At 35.5% G+C, this 15,540-nt stretch overlaps 1 non-coding gene across 1 annotated transcript; it reads left to right on the top strand.

Moving 5' to 3' along the window:
• Nucleotides 1–15,046: 15,046 nt before the first annotated feature.
• Nucleotides 15,047–15,153, top strand: LOC148120284 (U6 spliceosomal RNA). Its single transcript, XR_015734661.1, has one exon. It is a non-coding gene; the product is annotated as a U6 spliceosomal RNA (small nuclear RNA).
• Nucleotides 15,154–15,540: the final 387 nt, after the last annotated feature.

Here is a 15,540-nt window from a genome sequence, read left to right as displayed (position 1 = left end):
GTGAGTTCAATTCCCAACAAACACATGGTGGCTCACTACCACCTATAATCAGATCTGGTGTCCTTTTCTGGCATACAGGTATACATGGTGCAGGAGAATAGTCTATAATCTGTCAATCATATTTTAAATAAATGCTGATTGGCCAGGCAGGAAATGTAGGCGGGAAAACCAGACAGGAAGTAGAGGTGGAGCAAAGAGACTGGGAGTATTCTAGGAAGCAGGAAGCTCCCTCCATCATTCCTACCCAGACCACTGAAGAGGCAACATGTGAGCTGACAGCTGAAAAAAGTACCAAGCCATATGGCTAACACAGAGTAGAATTATGGGTTACCGGAAGATGTAAGAATTAGTTAATAAGAAGACTGAGCTAATGTGCCAATCAGTTTATAATCTTACGGAGTCTTGTGAGTGATTTTATTTGGGGCTTGCCAGCTGTGGGGTACCTGGTGAGACAGATACCCCAACAAGCTGGCCCCTCATGTTACATATACCTAAAGGCAATTTGCCTTTTAAAATTTGGAAATAATGTGCCTTTTGTAATGATATAAACTCAAACCCCTAATACAATAATATTAACTATATCTTAGCTTTTTCTTTTATTAAATAGTCTCATTTTTAGAACATTTCTAATTCATTTGTCATAGAATATTATGTATGTGTGTGCATATGTGATTTGGGAGAAATAGTCATTTCTATTGCTTATTGATCCAAATTTTGATGAAAAGAAGTAATTTATAATCTATCTGAAATATAGAGCTCAATATATCACAAGAAATGTAGGAGAGACTTCTAAAGTTATCTTTAGCAGTATGCTAAACAAAAAATTTACTACAAATAACTGCTGTTCTCTACAAGTTGGAAAGTATATATGTATTCGGAAACAAATCATCCAGGACAAAATTTACAAGTTCATGCTTTATCTAGAAATAATATATAATATTAATAATATTAAATATTAAATAATAATAATAGATAATATCTATGATTTTAGGTTTTTCAACTTATTTCCTGTGTAATAATCAAAACATCTTTATAAAGAATAGAACTAACTTTAAATATGGCCATAAACACTTGCTTATTTTCATCCACTTTTTATTTATAAAGCCTCCAAATTTAAAATTTACATGAAACATTTTAATTTTTTTTAAATTTCTACCACTATGTTTTAGATATGACATTTCCTTCCAGAAGATATTATACTGAAGACCTGGTCTCAGTTATTGGCACGATTTGGGGAGACAGAACTAACTGAGAAAGCAGGTAACTGAGGGCTTACTTTTGAGGATCATACATCATCTGGTGTCCTGTCTGCTTTTTATGTATACTATCTAGGATAATATCAACAAGTTCCTCACCAAAATAATATCCATCATGTGCCTCTGCTAACTGGCCCAGAAACAACATCTGATTGGATAGATGGATAGAGTCCATCTCTAAAATGAAAATCCTTAAATCTATGAGCCATAAAATTCTTTTTCCTGAAGATTTATTCATATATTTATTATGTATCCAGTGTACTGCCTACTTGTGTACCTGCAGGCCAGAAGAGGGCACCAGATCTCATTACAGATGGTTCTGAACCATGATGTTGTTACTGAAAATGGAACTCACAACCTTTGGAAGAGCCGCCAGTGCTCCTGAGCCATCTATCTCTTCAGCCCCAGTACTTAGATGGAAACCATGCAAAATTCTATCCGTGATTGTTTTTACAGGGTCAGGGTAATGGTGACGCTATCTCTAGCAACCACTCATACACATGGACACTTCTGAAATTATATGGAAAAGTATGTTTTCAAAAAAAATGTTCCTATTCTGCGTTGATGCTTTATATAGTATAATTTTTAAAATAATGAATCTAAAATTCATCAATCTACTGATTATTCTTTATACATACCAGTGAATGTGGTAATTAAAATATTTAGCAACATAGTACAAGATTATTGTTTTCTTGTCTTCTTTCCTAATCACTGAAACTTGTTACTTTAGCTGTCCTTTCACAAAGGACTGCCTCCTATCATTTCTAAGACTTTACTGTCATAACACACTAGAGAATATTTCAGATACTTGTCTACTAGTCCAAGTGTGGTATATGAAATTTCCTCTCCTCTTGCCTGAATCATGTCACGAGACTGGAAAGACTGGGAAAATATGCCGGTTGTGTATGTGTAAAAAATCTTGTCTTATACCTATTATGGATGTGTGGCTCCTTTGAAAATAGCTGATTAGTAATCTTGAATCAACTTAGGCTTCTTTCTAGAGTTTATTTATGAGTTATTTCTACTAAAAGCATATTTCACTTTGCTTCTGTCTTGAGAAACTGTTTTAAGTTTATTATCATCTGAGAAAATTTGTATGCTGCATATAATGTTTTTGTGACAAATTAGGATAGAAAAAACAGTATCTTTCAGTAGGTTGAACAATGCAGTGTAATTGTGATAGTAACATTACTTAATAGTTGATCCTTGTATAAACTTTAATAATTAAAAGAAGATGAGAATTAAAATTAGTCTTTCTAAGATGAAAAAGTACAATGGAAAATTGCACTCACATACTTGAACCAATTCTAAGGTAGTGACAGAATTAAAGAATTTATATTCAAGAGCTATTGTTTTACTAAATCATTTAGCATGACCAATTTGAGTGTTTTAAATGTATATAGATAAGCTATACAATTCCAGTTCATTTGTAAATATCTTTCTAATTCAAAAACTCATAAATTCTTTTAACTAAATGAATATATCAGTGGCTCCTTGGTGTAGAAAGAATTTTATCAAGCACACATAGATAATATGAATAAAAATATTTGAAAAGACAAGTAATATCTGCAAGGCACTAGGTTTAATACCAATTAACAATAACAATATTAAACACAATGATACTATATTTAAACTTTTATTTTTTGAAAACATAGACTAAAACACCTATATTAAAGTACTAGTTACTGATACTATATACTTAAAGACATATCAATATAAATACAAAAACACAAATGATGGTGAAGTACAAAGACAAAATAAATAAAATTATTTTTAAAGTATATTTAATATGTTGTTAGACATTTAGTTTATAATTGCAGTGTTCTGGACTTCAGCAGCAGCTAATATCTGTGCACTAAATAGAATGCAGGAGTAAGAACACATGTGCAGATATTTTAATCTATCCTCATAGCAAATGAGCTCAATTGCCAAATGTCCACTTAAAACAAATCCAAACTTAAGAATAAAATGCATCTTCATCAGCAATATACACATATCTGACATTGTCAACCTCAATGTTTCATGAAGGTTTTAATTGCTTCATTTTCCCAGTTTCACAAATGCACTATAATAAAAGCACCTGTTGCTCTGTCCATCTGTGAAAAATTGCATTAAAATATAATTTTTTTTGCAGGTGGCCTATTCTTAATGATATCCCCTAATAGCTTGCCTTTTCATCATTCTGCTGTAACCATATTCTACCATATAAACAATATAAGTGGTTGTAATAAAGAGCCTCAAATAAAATGCAATTAACCTCAAATTTTTGAGATAACCTCTCTGTCAGGATAAAAGCCCAAAATGTCATATGACATCTCAATAGAAAAAAAGGCAGTACTGAAAAAATCTTTACAACTACTTAAATTATTAGAAGAGGTTGTTAGAACTATTAGAAGAGGTTGTTAGAACAATTTGATTTTTCAGTCATAATAAACTAGTCTTTATGTTTTTATATATTTTAATTTATAATCCCAAAAATCTTCTTGGAATTTGAATCATGTTCTTTGCATATATATATAAAAATATTTTAAAATGTTATGTACTCACAAGCACAAACAAACAATGCATTTCGTTATAGCATTATCTAGGACCTTTATTTAAATTATCTTAAATTGTATTGTTTCTCTCTTCTTCCCTCCCTCTCTGTCTCTCTTTAATTCTCTCTCGGCCCTCTCTCTCTTTCCCTTTATCTCTTTATTTATCTTCATATAATGTACATATATGCATTATTCAAAACTCTATAAAATTATGTTTTCACAATGATTTAATAATTTTGTATCATTAACCACAAAAATCAAGTTCCTAATTTTCATATCATGAAGCACATAAGGCATCTTATTAGGAAATCTACTTCCCTGTGTGGTGCTGATCGAACATTTGTTATTTTGAATTAAGATCCTGTGGTTCTATTTAGCTGGGACTGAAGAATCAGCCATGATTAACAAGATATCAGAATGACTAGAGAAAAAATTTGCCTTGCTGGGATACTTGATATGGGTCAGCTGGAGCTGAGAATTTAGAAGTGATGAAGAAGAGACCAGCATCATGAAGGTGAAATATGGAAAGTGTTTTCTAAGAGCATAGAGAAACTATGTTCCAGAGGTGGCCAAGGTTGTACCTCATGCTGGCAGTGAGACTCGGTAATATGAAAGAGTCACCAGGTGTTACTGGTTTTAAAAGCATGAAGGGATTAAGGAGAGCAGCAGAGACTTGTCACTGTGAGAGGTCAGGAGAGGCCATTGTTGAAGGTGTAGCCTCATTGGCAACTGAAGGCGCAGCCTCAGTGGCAGCTGAAGGTCCAGACCTGAAGGGGTCATGCAAAGAAGTTTAGGCTTGGCACTATGAAGAAACCTATGGCAGGCTATTGGTGAAAGTGCAGGACAATTACAGGAGAAGATCCAGAATTTTGGAGATGCCAGTACCATGGGATGACCACCAAGAATACAAGCAGTAGTGGAGTGGAGCCAGTCAGAGCCTAGGAGACGAGATGTGTGTGCTGTAGAAGACAGAGGTGGGACCAAATCTGTTTCCTAGAGGCATGAATGAATCCCAGATAATTGAACTTTAAGTTATTCATACTGTTGGAGTTGATTTTGCTTGGTTCAGATTATGATGGCTGTCGATGACTGGCATCAACAAAAATACTTCTTACCAGGGTAGGGAGGTGGGAATTTTAGAAATATAGTAATGAATATGAAGACACATAAAAAATAACAGGACAGAGTAGATAGAAAGTATCGGGAAGGCATTCCAGTGACTGAAGTCCTGAAACCGCCTGTGTTTATTTTCCACAGCTTTAATACCCAGCATAAAGGGGGAGGGAAATAAAAGGCTTATTAACATGATACAAAGGAAAACTCACACAGTCAATCACTTTATCACTCTGAGACACCAAATCATTAGCATTCTTTTCTAGGTAGCAAAGTTGCTCTAGATCATGTATTCTGAAGACCACCCTTACCCGGGTGACCACATAGTTACAAAAGAAGGAGCAGAGGTACATTTGTATATCCCTGACCACCTGTCAGGATGGCATGGACTTACAAGCTATTCTTGTAAGTTAAAATGTTACTTTCTTGTAATGTTAAAAGAATCAAGCATTCACATCCTGAGTTGGGTCATGCAAGTACAGTTATTAATCATTTGAGTAACATACAAACTCTCTGACCGTCAGACAAGGTGGAAATGGGCCCACATTTCTCAGATTCCACAAATGGTGCCCTGTTTCTTCCTTCTTGAAGAAGGTATTTCATTTTGATTTTTAAAGGAACCCACAGAAAAAGACTTGAACTTTTAAAAGTGATTTTGGATTTTTAGAGAGATTGAATATTTTAAAATACTGGAATTTTAATGTGTTTGATTTTATAAAAACTATGAAACTTCCATTTTTTTAAATTTTAATGTAAGATCTTGGGGATAAAAAAAGAAGGTCTGTGTCTTGATAATGATACATTTGCATGTCAAGTTGACCAACAGTCAGTTGTACTCACCGGTTTGTGTGTCAACTTGACACAAGCTAGCGTCATCAGAGAGGAAGGATCCAAGTTGAGGAAATACTTCCATGAGATTCATCTGTAAGGCATTTTTTCGATTACTGCTCAATGGGGGAAGAACCAGCCAATGGTTTGTGGTGCCATTCCTGTGCTTGTGACCCTGGATTCTATAAGAAAGCAGACTGAGATAGCCAAGGGAAACAATCCAGTAATCAATTTCTCTCCAGGTCCGCTACATCATCTCCTGATTCTGGGATTCTGCCCTGTTTGGGTTCTTGTCCTCACTTTCTTCAACGAGGAACAACAATGTTTAAGTGAGAGCCAAGTAAACCCTTTACTACCCAACTTGTTTTTAGTACATGGTGTATCATAGCAGCAACAGAAACCCTAACTAAAGCATAAATTCTTTTTATTGGTGTGAAGAGACACCATGACCATGGCAACTCTTTAAAAAAATGTTTTGTTGTGATTGCTCGCTTACAGTTCAGAGATTCAATCCATTGTCATCTTGGTGGAAATGACAGCTTACAGACAAACATGGGACTGGAGAGGTAGCTATTACATATTGATATGTAGGTAACCAGGAGTAAATTAAAATATTAGACAGTATTTTAAATATATATATATGAGACCTCAGAATCCACCTCCACAGTGACATACTTCCTCAAACAAGATCACACATTCTCCAACAGGCAACACCTTCTAATAGTACCACCCCCTTTAATAGCCATTTTCTTTCAAATCATCACTTTATAAGAGTATTTTGCAATATATAAGAAAATGAAAAACAGTAAACAAAATTAATAATATGACTAATCTCTTCTATGATTTAGCAGAGGTGAATCGAACTATACCAGTTTCCATGATGAAGATTTGATTTCACTCTTTTCTGTCAATAATGTTCTTTTTTGTTTTGTGTATGAAATATTTGAAACTATCCCAAAGAGACATAAAACTATCAAATGAATCTTTTCGAGAGCTATGTTTGGAGAGTAATGAGACTATAGTAGTTGGAAAATAAAAGAATGGTCGGTCCCTGCATAGGGCTTCCTGCTTGAGTCCTCATCCTTTAAAGCAGAACGTGGACATTTTCTGTTTAAAAAAATGAATAAAATAAAATAAATTTATTGAGCTGACATATAGCTACATATTTAGTGAAAATTACACACTAAACCTGTGTTAATTGAGGCTAGGGAGATGGCTCAGCAGTTTAAATTGCTTGTAGCTCAATCGTAAGTACCAGTATTTGAATTCTAGCAGCCTCTTCCTATGGTTTATAAGTACCTGTAGCTCTGGCTCCAAGTATCAAAATGCACTCATCTGGCCTCTGAGAATTCATGGCTAGCCCCACACCAATACAAGGATGCACACGCACACAATAACACATACACAGTAAGTCTCTAATACACATTAATTGACTGAGTCCATTTCCTATATGTCCTGTTAAGTCAGCTAGTTAAAATGTTTTCCCTACAAAACTATTACAGTAAATTATTTGGCTCCTAGTAGAATTTTTTCATAATACTGGCAAAAAAGTTAACCTGAAGTATTACCTATGAGTTAAACAAAGGGAATTTACATTTTCAAAGATAGCTTTTATGTCTCATCATTTTGTCAAATAATATTCAAATTTTCTATTTATTTACAAATGTCTTTTGCATATTAAAGGTGTTAGCACTTGTCAGAAAAAATCAAAATATTTTTATATGTGTGTCAGTATCTTATATTTACAGTAATTAAATGTTCACAACTTTCTCTTCTCAAACTTTTTAATTAATTGTGCTTTGTATGATTTTCTTTGTTAAACTCTTAAGTATTTTATAATTTGAAAATAAGTTATCTGATATATGTAATTGACTTAAGTTTATTCTGATGATGTTGTTATAACAGAATTTGAAGGGGACTTGAGATAATTAATTGCCCCCACAATGGTATATTGAAAAATCAAAGATACAGAACTAGAAAAGATGAAAAATAGAGACTTATTATGAGGGACTTACCTCAAATAATTGTTAAAATCAATTATCAGATGATTTTTGACTTCTCATAGCTTTGTTTCTGATGTTTTGACTTTCTGATTGTAAGACACAACATGCATTTACCATGCATGAGCCAGACTGAAAGCTTTGACTTTGGCTTCTTCCAGGTTAGAATTGTTGGCAGTGGCAGCCCAGAAAGCATTCCCAGTCATCCATATCTATAATAGGATGATAAATAGGACTAGAATCAAAGACAGTATGTTTGTTAATTTAAGGATAATGAATATAATATTTAAATTTTATTTTAGTTAATATTATTGTGTGTATGAGTGTGTGTACATGATATATGTGCTGGTGTCTGCTTGCCATGGATTGTGTGTGAGGTCAAAGGACAAGTTTGTAGAATAAATTATTTCCTTCCACTTATATATGAGTTCTATGGATGAGACTCAGATCATTGGGTTTGCATAGTTAATAATTTTACCTGCTGAGACTTCTTTCTGCTCCTAAATGGACTTTTCAGTATTTTGAACTCCCCCCCCCCCGGTCTTATATGGTGAGATAACATTCTGAAAATCACGGAACATTTCTTAAATTTATGTATTACTATGACTTCTGCATCAATTCTACCCTAAGAATGGGGAGAGGAGTCAATAAGTAAAGGCAGGCAGTGGATCATGAAATTAGGCCAGAGTAAAGAAAACGAAAATAAACATCAATTACTCAAATTCTAAAATACCTTCTCTGCTGGGGCTTAACATGCACAGAGGTTGTTATTCTTTATCGCTGTGACAAGCATATATCTATAGCTAGTGTCAGAATGCTAAGGTGAGGAATCTGGCCAGGTCTGTGAAACACAAGCCCATTGGTTCTTCCAGTCTTCCTTGTACTCAGTCACTGCTCAGAAAATGTGGAGAATATTTAGCTGAAGCTCTGTGGAACTGATCCAGCCCTGAACATGAACCACACCCATGAATCAAACACCACTCTTAGGAAGAGAAAGAATGGGAATAACCTCCAGTTTTTCCCTTACAAATTCCAGTACAATCAGAATGTGCTGTGTGACCCACTATGACAAGGCACTTGAGGAGAGTGATTATAGCTCATGCAGTTCTAGGTCAGAGACGTAGACATAAAGTCTACCTTAGACTACCATAGACCTTACTTTAGGAATACACAAAAGGCTACATGTGTCTACACACAACTGTGAATGATTTTTTTTTGACTGATTCTCTGCTTTAATGTTCACCGCCCTCTAGTTTTTACATTTTCACTGTTTTAACTTTAAATTTTATTGAAATTACAAAGGACATCAAGAAATATTGAGGAAGTTCATGTTTAGCATGGTAAATGAAACAAAAAATGGCTTCATTTTGTAAAGAAAATAAGGAAAGCAAATCTTGATATAAGACACTGTTTTGGTACTTGTAGAAATGTGCCAACCTAAGCTAGAGAGATGAGTTAGTGGTTAAGAGCACTTTGCTCTTCCAAAGACCCAGGTTCGATTCCAGCACCACATGGTGACTAACAGTCATTTGTAACTCCAGATTAAGTGGATCCAGAAACCTCTTCTAGCCTACTTGGTCACACATGTGATGCACAGATTCACATTCAGGAAAAATACTTGTATACATGAAATACATGTTATAGAAAGGAAAGAAATGTGACAGTATTTATTAAAAGATGCTGAAGTATAGCCAGGTGGTGGTGGCGCATGTCTTTAATCCCAACAGTACAGAGGCAGAGCCAGGCAGAATTTTGTGTGTTTGATGACAGTCTGATCTACAAGAGCTACAAGGACAGCTGGGGTTATTATACAGAGAAACCCTGTGTTGAAAAGCAAAACAAAAAGAAAAAGATGCTGAAGCATTATTTTAAAGGATGCCCTGGTGTCTCCTAACGTTTTTTTTGAGCTGGGTGCCAATAATTGTGTATACTAATTTGGGATAATTTGGCATAACATACATTTGCCTACATATTTTTCTCTGCATGCATACTCTTACTATGGAAACTTCTAAAATGTTATTATATAGATGTGAACTTAGAAAACTTTCAAATTATTTACTCAGTGATAACTAATGTAATTTATAACTAAAAGCTATATGACAATTACTATTTATTTTAAAGACAAGACTTCCAGGTTTAGATTTAGTTTCTCTAAGTATTCTTAAAATTTTAATAATTCCATACCATATTTTATGCCACTCTGCACTTTCCTCAAATTTGTATTATTCTAATCATCCCTCTTTCTAATATTTTTATGCAATGAAGAATTTAATAAGTTTTTGTTTTAATAGTCAGAGACAATATAACAAGGATTAGAAAAACTGCCGTCATTGTGACATAAGTCTTATAGACCTTGAAAAATAACTTCCTGAATATGTTTTGTTATTTTGGTTAATTTGTTTTTGGACATGGAGTGTCATATAGACCAAGATGGACTTCAACTAAACAGATTGTTGAAAATGAGCTAGAATTTTTTGTCTCTTGTTTCTTTTTTTTTTCTCTTCTTTTTTATTGTAGCCTCCCCATGACCTGGCAGCTTATCCCAAGAAGCTCAAAATGGAGCTCCCTTCCCCCAGCACATCTTCCTGCCTTCTCCCTGTCCTTATCTGGAGGATGACCCTGGGCATGGTGGACTGACCTTATCTGAAAAACGTCTCTAAATCAGATGCCCAATTCATCTTTAGCTTGACCCTTGGCACAGATCCTTGTTAAGGAGACTTGTTCTAAGAGCTCTGCTCTAGGAACCTACTGCCACATACTTAGCCTTGTGATAGGAACATGACACTTATTACAAGCTAAATTTTGTCCCCAGACTCCCCAGTCTTTTATGTTCCTTATACCCTGAAATAAAATTGAACTGAGTCACCAAAATCTGTCTTCCCGAGGGATGCCTCTGTTTGTGCCCATGGGCTGCCAAAACTTTCTGTTGGCCCCATTTGCCAACAGGCCCAGAGGAAAAGAGGAGCCCCCACATATCATCAAACAAGCAAACAAACAAATAAACAATCAAACAGCAAGAATAAAGTCAGCAGCCATCAAATGCTAATACTTCCTCAGACAGTGGTGGGATTATTTATCTACCCTCCACCCCCATGTTGTGATTTTTGTTTGGCTAGAGATTGCACAGGTCTTGATTATGCCGTTATAATCACTATGAATTCAAAAGTGCTTTATAAATTAATAAAAAAAAATCTGATAGGCTTAGCAATGTGACCTTGAGTAACACTGAATATCTGCTGAAGAATTTATAAGTGAGAACTTTCTGTAGAAACCATTCTACTGTGATACTAATAAAGATTAAACTACTTCTATCTAAAAAAAAAAAAGAGATAAAGTGACAAAAAAAAAGATGTTCCATTTAAAGCTGACCACCACGCCACTACTCTCTATACTTTGACCAGCTGTGAGTCTCTGTTTTAACTGATATCCACTGGAAAGCAAACGATTCTCTAGCTTCTTCTTGTAATAGAAAGCAATTAACACAGAGACCACCCCCCCCCCAAATATGGTCAACATGCAAAGAACAAAAGACTACAGAGGGCTCAGTCCTGAATCAGGATTCTGTATCTCATCGCGAGGGCCAGGGACCTTTTTAGAAGAGGATGCTAAAAGTTGATAATAACCAGAGATGATGGGTTCCTTTATCTCTTGTTTCATGTTTGTTTCAAGGGAAGAGGCAGGGCTTTTTATTTAATGGTGTGGAACATAGAGATCTTCCTGCCTCTTACAATAAAGGCGTGTGTCAGCATTCTGGAAATGTTACAAATGTAATAATCCATTGCTTGCCTGGATATAACCCTGTTCTTTAGAACTGGGAACTGAACCCAGGGCCTTGCATTTGTTGGTCTAGAGCTCTACCACTTAGCTAAATTCTGGACCCAGACCCAGAACTCTTTGCTCCACTACTCTGGCCTGGAATGTTGTCATGTGAATCCTATGCCTCCACCTCTGGTCTGTGCCGTGATGGAGATGAAGCCAATCATTTGTTTTTTCTGGCCAAACATTCGACTAACTGAGCTATGTCCTGAAACTTGAGAACTTCCAAATGACTGTTCTGACTTGTCTCACAGCTCTTTTCCGCTCACAGACAATCATCCACCAAAGTCCTTTAATTAGACTTTATTTTTTTCTACTTTCACTGCTACTTTTTATTAAAATTCTCATAGTCATTGGTGCTGTCCATATGCTGTTAGCTCTTATATTAAACCCCTACCAACAGTTTGTTCAACAGTTCTCTTATGTCTCTCTTCCAGTACTTACTGAATAGTTACAATAAGTTAGCATTTCTTAATTTTTTTCCCTGGGCAAACATTTTACTATTTTCTAGTTTTAACTGATGGAGCTCTCAGTTGCTTGACTGACTCTTGAAGTTCTCTAAGGATGACCTTTTCTGGTTCAAAGTCCCTCATATTCCGAGGCAAGTTTCTTCTATAGGGAATGTCCATTGGACTACAGGATGTATTACGATGGAAGAAGATAGGATGCTGTTGGTAGAGACCTACGACAGAAGTACAATTTAGACAAATAAACTACAAGGAAAATAATGTAGGTGGAATTGCGTCTGTGTATTTTACTGTATAAAAGATAGGGTATGTAAAAACAGAATATGAAATAAATATTTTAGCATAAATGATTTCTAATTTTCTCATAAAAATCAAATTCTGAAAAAATGAAATAGGACCCATAATTATGAAATCGAATATTGCAGATGTCATTGGTCTCAGGGAAACTAGAGTTATTTTTTGCTGTGAAATTTTGGTCATTTTTGTAAAATAAGAATCCAACATACATGAAAAACAAAAGATTTCACTGAAAAATATTTTTGCAGTAATAGCTTTCTGCACCCCAATCTGTGTTTTAAATCTTTGGAAAATAAGATGCAAGAAAACCCAACTTAAAAAAAAAAAAGAAAAAAAGATTTTCAATTGCCTGGCCTACATTTCTAAACTAATTCTTAAGCACCCAACTGAAGTCTATATTCCTATCAGAACTGACAACTAAGAACATTGAAGATTCTTAAATTTTCATTCAAAATAGGAATACAGAAGCATGCTCGTAGAACCAAATCAAAGGTAGACAACATATTACAAAGAAAGGAGGAGTTTGCTAAAAAGGCATAGGGAAGTATTACCAACATAAAATGTAAAACCTCCTTCTTCAGTAACTGGAAAAGAGAAATATAACAGCAGATGGCCCTAAAATGGCAGTAACTTCTAATTTTCTCTTTCCTTCCGACATTACCCAAACTGTCAACTCTTATAAGAAAGCCCAAACAAGATATATAAGGCCCAAGAAAGCAAAATTTCAGACCGAGTGTGTGAGCAATGGATCACTTAAACTATTTGGATATGCTTAAGTTTCCAGCCCAGTGATTTCAGCACCAGGATTTATACAATTACCTGCAGTTATTACAGCACTACCAGCAATCATTTCTCATAAATCAAGAGTATGTGGAGAGGCATACTGCCGATGAAATGCCATGTGGCATTTCTATGACGAATGAGACAAAAAAAAAAAAAAAAAAAAAAACCCTTCCTTTCCTTTGTATGATCCAGCTATTGCTAGATACCTACTTTCTACTCCTGGCTCTGTAATAGAAAACGGGCATGAAAAAGATCTATGGGGCTGCCCTAAGAAGACAACAGATTTTTAATGGGTGTAGTTTTGTAAAATTGAGGGTGCAATGGAAAAGACTCTTTGGCGGGGTGATAAGTGCTCACTGCTCCTCAAAGAGGAAAGTTATCAATTTTCACAGCAGGAGGCATATAAATAAGACTAACCCAGGAAATAGGAGTATAGGGCCAAGCAGAAATTCAAAGAGCCAAGGAGTGGCTGTGAATGAGAATGAGAAAGGATGAATTATTTAGAGAATGTGTCTCACACTGGAGCAAGCACAATATAAGCCACATACAAGCTTGAGAAGGGAAAAGTTCCGGGAGGTAAGAGTTTAACGTTTGTGACAAATTCTATATTTGAAAGAAAGGAGTTTATGTTCTAGCTTTAAGAATCTTTAAAAACAAACAAACAAACAAAAACATTCTTTTCTGGGAGAAAAATAGTGGTTATAGAGATGAAATAGCAACTTATATACATATATAAATTATATCTACACATGTGACTGTCCCTGGCGTGTTCCAAAATGGATGCTGGAACCAGAAAATGGGCCTTTGCTGTTGGGCCTGCTAAGTATCAGAGGCAAACACGAAGAGGGTAAGTTTGCCTGTGCCCTCAGCAACGTGGGATAAATGACTGTCACCGTGCCCTCAAAAATCTCTCTCTTTGTTGTGACCATGTGCCCGTGATGAAAGAATTAATATGTGGGCCAACAGGAGCCTAGCACTTTCATATTCCACAAGTTCGAGGTTTGCTTCAGACAATGATAAATCACTGTATTTTTAAAGTACATGAAGAGGCATCTAAAATGGCTGATAGACACTTAATGAAATGTTTAACATCCATAGTCATCAAAGAAATGCAAATCAAAACAACTCTGAGATTCCATCTTAAACCTGTAAGAATGGCCAAGATCAAAAACACTGATGACAACTTATGCTGGAGAGGTTGTGGGGGAAAGGCAACCCTTCTGCAATACTGGTAGAAATGTAAACTGGTACAACTCCTTTGGATGTCACTGTGGCAATTTCTCAAAAAAATTAGGAAACAACCTTCCTCAAGACCCAGTAATACCACTTTTGGGTATATATTCAAAGGGTGCTCAATCATGCCACAAGGACATGCATTCAACTATGTTCACAGCAGCTTTATTTGTCATAGCCAGAACCTGGAAACAACCTAAATGCCCCTTGATCAAAGAATAGATGAGAAAAATGTGGTACATTTACAAAATGGAATACTACACAGCAGAAAAAAAGGACAATTTGAATTTTGCAAGAAAATGGATGGAACTAGAAAACATTAATTTGAGTGAGGTAACCCAGACACAGAAAGACAATTATCACCTGTACTCACTCATAGGTGGTTTTTAAACATAAAGCAAAGAAACCCAACCTACAAACCACAATCCCAGAGAACTTAGACAACAATGTGGACACTAAGAGAAACTTACATAGATATAATCTACATCAGAAGTAGAAAGTAGAAAAAGACAAGATTTCCTAAGTAAATTGGGAGCATGGGGATCTTGGGGGAGGATTGAAGTGGTGAGGAGAGAGACAGGGAGGGGATCAGAGAAAAATGTCGAGCTCAGTAAATATCAATTAAAAAAAACAAAAATAAAGTACATGAGTAATGAGATTGGGGAAAGTAAATTTGGTAGTGTGGGAGGAAACAATTGAACATAAGAGAAACAATAGTGCTCGCTTTGGCAGCACATATACTAAAATTGGAACAATACAGAGAAGATTAGCATGGCCCCTGCACAAGGATGACACGCAAATTTGTGAAGCGTTCCATATTTTTATGGAAACCATGAAAGCCAGAAGGTCCTGGATAGAGGTACTGCAGAAACTCAGAGACCATGGATGCAAGCCAGGACTACTATACCCAGCCAAGCTATCATTCACTATCAATGGAGAAAACAAAATATTCCAGGATAAAAACAAATTTAAACGATACGTAGCTACAAATCCAGCCTTACAGAGAGTATTAGAAGGAAAATCACAACCCAGGGAATCCAACATTCCCAGCACTGCCTACAATAACTCAGACAGCTAGCGACCCTTCACAAGCACAACTCAAAGAAGGGAAATACATACACTCTACTACCCCCCCCCCAAAAAATAACCGGAGTCAACAACCACTGGTCATTAATATCACTTAATATCAATGGACTCAATTCACCTAATA

Source organism: Myodes glareolus, chromosome 12, assembly GCF_982192425.1.
Source record: "Myodes glareolus chromosome 12, mMyoGla1.1, whole genome shotgun sequence".
Classification (NCBI taxonomy): Eukaryota; Metazoa; Chordata; class Mammalia; order Rodentia; family Cricetidae; genus Myodes; species Myodes glareolus.
This window is presented reverse-complemented; position numbering and strand designations above follow the sequence as displayed.